This window comes from Varroa destructor, unplaced genomic scaffold (genome assembly GCF_002443255.2).
Source record: "Varroa destructor unplaced genomic scaffold, Vdes_3.0 BEIS01000006.1, whole genome shotgun sequence".
Lineage (NCBI taxonomy): Eukaryota > Metazoa > Arthropoda > Arachnida > Mesostigmata > Varroidae > Varroa > Varroa destructor.
In genome coordinates, this window is record NW_019211459.1 from 16,044,149 (window position 1) to 16,050,005 (window position 5,857).

At 43.6% G+C, this 5,857-nt stretch overlaps 1 protein-coding gene across 3 annotated transcripts in view; it reads right to left on the minus strand.

The window, feature by feature from the left end:
• The window catches only part of LOC111252527 (ras-like protein family member 10B), a 20,852-nt gene extending 15,330 nt beyond the window's left edge, over positions 1-5,522 (minus strand). Inside the window, exon 1 of one of the 3 annotated variants that reach the window (XM_086992101.1) lies at positions 5,053-5,522. The gene's annotated coding sequence lies outside the window, so the exon portion shown is untranslated. Of the gene's footprint in view, positions 1-1,277; positions 1,885-2,979; positions 3,262-5,052 lie in introns of those variants that run through there. The other 2 variants (XM_022810612.2, XM_086992102.1) reach the window with 2 other exon arrangements.
• Positions 5,523-5,857: the final 335 nt, after the last annotated feature.

Below are 5,857 nucleotides of genomic sequence, written 5' to 3' on the forward strand. Positions count from 1 at the left end.
TATATATACGTATATTAGCTGAATAAAACTACTAAAGGTCTTGACCGTTTCATTGCGACTAGTGGGCACAGACGCTAGCTACGTATAGCAAGCTGGGCTGATTGAAAACGAATACCCATCACGGAACAATGAGCGCTACCACAAAACAGTACTCGGTGGACCTGGACAGACGCGGCGTGCCGGACCCTTCTGAGCTGTGAATGCGCCGTCGTCGTTTCAATAAATGTTAATTAATTACTTTGATTGGGGATGTAGCGTTTCTCCACTAGACTTCTAGCCACCTCGCTCTGTTAGTCTATCATAATTCTCGAAGACTAACAGTAAAAGGGTCACTAATATAACGCTATAGAATCAACCAGATGCGGTGGACAGACGCTGCCCATATACGGGTTACCCGAACAAAAAAAGCTGCAAGAACAGCATCGGCGCATATAGCGGGTTTACACGTAAAATTATAGGGAGAGAGTTAGAGGCCATGCGGCAATCATGGCGTTTTTTTCTGAATCAAGCATGCTGCCATGGTACGACGATGGGTAGCATAACGAGATTAGTTCGTGGAGATCAAGGACAAAACGATACCTTCCTCGCATTCGTACCTGATCACGTCGAGCGCGTAAAAAACAAGCAGAGCAGGCATCGATAGCGAACATAATTATTCCAAACATTAGCATTCAAAAACTAACAAGCATTAATGGCAAGGTAATTATACCAACCAGGCTCAGTGACTCGAACGTATTTTCTGGGGTGCTGTAGTAAAACGATATGGAGGATGTTGTACAGTTTCCCGTTAGGTATAATATACACTGTGACTAGCCAAACTGATCAACTTATTGAAACATATGTCGATTCTTTTTTGTTTGTTTTCCACCTACGTATTAAATAAACGTGTATTTAAATCATTCAATTAGGACGGGACACTCTTTCAGTTGAGAACGAGCGGTCCTTCTCAAGGTGTTTATGTGCAGCTTGTCATTAACTGATCATAGCTTAAACATTACGTTAACATTATATTGACTGACATAACATTACACGATTGTCTGGACGGATAGCTGAGAAGGCTGGTTAAAGCCCCGTCAATGACGTATGCTAGATGAAAGATATGATTAAACAAAGAAAGTTCAACGATAAATTGAAAGTTTGCGCTCTTGTCAAACGAGTTAAGTGGCTCGAGTAGACTTGGGAGCATTATTGGATCCATTTTGTTCTTGGGCATATAAAAAAATAGTCTTTTTTCAGAAAAATCAGATCCACTATTACGTCGTTACCGTTACACGCACCATCTTGCCTTCATCCACCAGAAGATCCAGAACGGCACCACATTCTAGCAAGGTGTGTGTCATCATTCGCCTACATGCCATTATGACGTCTTTTATGAGCGAGTTCGCATATCGTTTCCGTGTGGCCGAGTGTTATATAGGATTCGGATGCGGCCGAGGGGCAACGCTATTTTATTCATATCCTAGATGATTGCCGTTCTTCTCAGAGCAGACGCGCCTAGGAAGGGCTAATTGTCGAAGACGGCAACACTTTCAGAACCACGAGAGGGGTCCGGAAACCGCAAGCAGTGAATAAAAGACAGTAGGACATAAGAATTAAAAACATTTGTTTTCCGTTCGAATCATGGGTATTCAAGGTCAGTGCAAAGACCTAGTGTTAGTTCCTCTTTCGACACCACCAATATCCCGGAGCATTGGGAAGGTCTGGCAAAAAGAAGGAAAAACAAACAGAAACTCTTCTATCATAATTATGTCACAGTGACTGTCTCGTCTGTCAGACGTGCTGCTGCTGCTGCTGCTGCTGCTGCTGCTGCTGCGCGAATACCGTGTACGCGAACTGAAAACCCAATTTACAGAACATTGAATGCGCGATGCACCTTATTCCCAATCAGTATAACGCGTCTTAAGCGCGTTTTTTTCTTGAGTACGCTTTTTTCCTTCTTTCGCAAAAATTTTCATTCAACAAATGGCTACCGTGCTTGACATACGTATTCAACTGGCAAGAACAAAAGACACTATGGTAAGCAGTTATGAGAGAAAAGTTGTCAAGAACAATACCCATATACTACAACAAGGCGTATTTCTAATTGAAACCTTCTAAAGCACTGCCCAGAAAAAAATCTTCTGAAGTCTAGTACGTATGTGAATTAATAAAGAGTAGATTCTAAACAATACTGAAGAGTGTTTTACCATAAAATAAAACGGTACACTAACCTTTTTTGTTCCCCCGGATAGGTAAAAAAAAAAAAGCTGTGTTGTGTATTCTATTTGCAATACAGGAACGCGGGCTATGTACTTACATATATGTCGGTATCGTAAGTATTATACATGTATATGCTGACAGCCCACTTTACATTTACATGCATTGTTAATACGTACAGGGTACTCGCGTGTTTTTCTTACGGATCTAAGTTTGTAGTCGGAACATCATGTGGCGCTAAGTCACAACAGTACTACCGTTGTCGCCTTCGAAACGGCGTAGAGATAAAAAAAAAAAAAAGCCATAGCAATTATGGCAACGTCGTGCGACTCCATTCGCGAGCGCAGGTGGAGCTTAGCGACAAGATGGCAAGCCTTGGCAAAGCTGTACATAGATTGAATAAAGTGCAGCTTAAAAGAAACGCGTGAAGCACCTGTTTTCACCATTGGGTGCCGTCCATTGTCTTTATTTGATCGATACTGTTCGTCGTATCGTTCTCTCCACAGCCGACCATTGCGGCCCGGTGTGTTACTTATTCGACCATGTGACCGTAAAAAAAATCCCCCCCCGTCCTCCACCCCCGAATCAAACGCCTCAGCTCAGTTCCGTCGCCAGCTTGCGCGCGGCCCTTGTAATTCATATCGACCTCGATGTAAGCGTACGAGCCAGTACGCACTAGAGAAAGGGATAGCAAGTAACTACGTTTTTGTTGTTGCGAAGCTTGTTTATGGATACGTAATACTGATGTTCATGGATCTTGCTTGCTGCACGCGAATTACTTACGTATGTAACGTCTCAATCGTTGAACGCAACTGCGACACGAGGTAGCTCATAGGGTTTAAGGAACGTCCCGTTTCTTCATTTCTTAGTGGTGAGTGAGATCATCACTTAACAATGCTGTTTACGCTGGCAGCGGTGATGATCGCGGCAGTATTGTTGAAGCCGAAGAGGCCTACGTTGCCTCAGCTGTTTACAGCCTGTGTTCCAAGTGGTCCGTGTATGCGCCGCGTGTGCACGGTGCGAATGGGTAAGTCGTTTATGAACGCGCACGTGCTTTGGACCCAATTGACTCGCCTAACCCCTATCAGCGTCGGTTGTGAGCGCTGTAAACTGGATCCAAGCAAACGAGAGAAGTAGAACGGAGCGTGACGCATGATGTTGCTGACAACAAGACATGAACGCTCAAGGGCCTATTAAGCAAAACTGCTTTGTATTCTTTTCAAAACAATGAAAGCGGATCCTAACGGGATGTCCGGCCCATCGCGGTCCCCCCAAGCAATGACACCCATTTACTCATACACATCAGTCGCTAACGCGTGAAATACGGGCTCTTTACGTTCGTTGGGTTTAAAATTCTCTCTTCATTCGATTTAAGGCCACCTTGCACGGGAATGGTAGGGACAAAACGTGGATCAAGCAGGAGACGGAACCAATATCTAATGACACTCTTAAATGTATGTAACCAATATTTTCTCTATGACAGGTTCTCGAATGTGGCTGTATGCACTTGGCAATGCGAGTCCTAAAATGCGCCAGTCTAATTCAATATTAGTCTATGTATGTATAAGCGATATATTAAAAGTTACAATTTAATGGATTTGGGACATCATCTTTGATTTGAGGTCGAAATAAATCTCCCCCTGTTACTCCCCGTCACGATATAGAGCCGTCGTTCTATCTGGTCTACGACTTTAAGCCAAAAGTCGACCGAGAGCCAATGAAACCCTTTTACAGCATACTATTGTTTTTTTTTTCTCTTTTTGATTAAATTTCAATAATGTCTGCAGTGTTTTTCTGGAAACATTTACTTCATACCTAATGTCTATTTGCCTTGTTTGTTGTTGGGCTTAGATCCACCAGGTACGTCGATTAGCCACTTCTCCATAAATTTTTATAGATTTTTTTGCTCACAAGCTACGGAAAAAATGAATTAGATTGCCATCACTTAACCCGAAAGCGTCAGTGGCCTGCTCGAAACTTTAAGTAAAAGCAAAACGTATTATTAATATAGAGGTCATCTCAATAAAGCAAGCGTACGTATCCGCCTGAAGAATGACTAGCTCAGAGTATTAACGTTGTCTTCTGAGCGCCGAGAGCAGGCCATTTGCGTTGAATTTGAATATCACTAGGGTAGATCGTAGTCAACCTATTTCTTAAGACATAAACTACAATTTATTGGTTAGAGATATTTTCAGGGCTTGTTCAGCATTGCATCGATCGCCAGGAACATGCGGCAGAGAAGTCACAAACGAGTTAAATTAACGAAGATAGGGTAAAACTAAATTCTGCGATCGTGCTCGTTTTTAAAACCGATACATATATGCTTACTATCTCAATGCTTGTGCCTCTGCTCTGTAAAGACGAACCGCCCTGTCTGGCTGGAAGTAGTTTCCGGGCGTAAAGTAATTCGGAGAGTAACGTTCTGCGCTTCGCCATCATCTCGCAGAATTTTACTACAATTGCAACAGTGGATGAAGTCCAAAGAGTTACAGAAACAGTTGTAGTAACGGCATACGTCTCAAGTATGGCTATTTCTAGGTGTCATAAAAATCAAAAGTTTCAGTTTATTTGAGACGCGGAAATGTGAATTAGAGCCCAGTCATTCGCATTGACGAGTTTTGAAATATCCAACCTACCAAGAACGTATTTATAGGACAATTCTACCGCCGTTCAATTATCATTTAGGGTTCTATGTAATACGTATACTATTCTTATATGATAATAACACAAGATAAAACAGGTCAGTTTTTCAGCATACCATATAAGGGGCGAATAACTACCGCAAAATGTGTGCAGCAAGCAAGCAAGCCTGTTTTTACCATCGAATAGGGCTGCATTTACGTTATATAGACTTGCCTTTGGTTTTTTCCCTCTTCGTTCGTTCTTTTGCTGCCTTGTTCTGACACGGAGGCAGATTCCTTTATCCTCTTGGTACGGCAAGCTCACATCGAAAAGGCCCTGGCCTCTTTGTTGCACCACTTTGAGCACCACTATCACACCATCTATTCGGAGTACATGAGCGGAAAGACACATATACGCTCACAAAGCACAGAGACTCATATTCATTTGGAGCGACTTTTGCGAAATCGCCCGCACGGTGACATCTCCACGCAATGCGATAAGGCGATGGTGCGACAGTACAAGGAACTTTGCCCCGACGACGTGTACGAAGGCGTAGTGGCGTAGTGTTTCCTAGCTTTCTCTTATTTCACCGAAGGAAAGGTATTTAAGAATTGGCTTTTGTCTCTTTCCCTGTCTTTCTTTGAGCGGGTCTGCCAAATTCACTGACCCACTTTTTATGTGACCTTTACGCCTTCTCGGAGTCGTTCCCGTTCGTATTCTGTCCTATTCTCTCTAATTTTCGGCGTATGGCGGCTGTGAAGCAGCGGCGCAGTCGAGCAGTGGGAGGCCGTCCGCCATTCGTGTGTACCACTGCTGCCCTCGCCTCTATCGCTGTTAATGTTGTTTTCATTGTCGTATCAAATGACGCCGTACGTAATCCCTGGGACGGAATTCCGTCGGCTCGCTTCGCGACTGACTCTCTACATGTGGTAGAGAGTGTTCGCGATCGGTCGTATAGCCCATAACTAGCGGCACGACCAGCACGCAGGCTCCCCACCCCGATATTCCCCTTTTTACCCTGTATGTCGTCTGCCGTTAC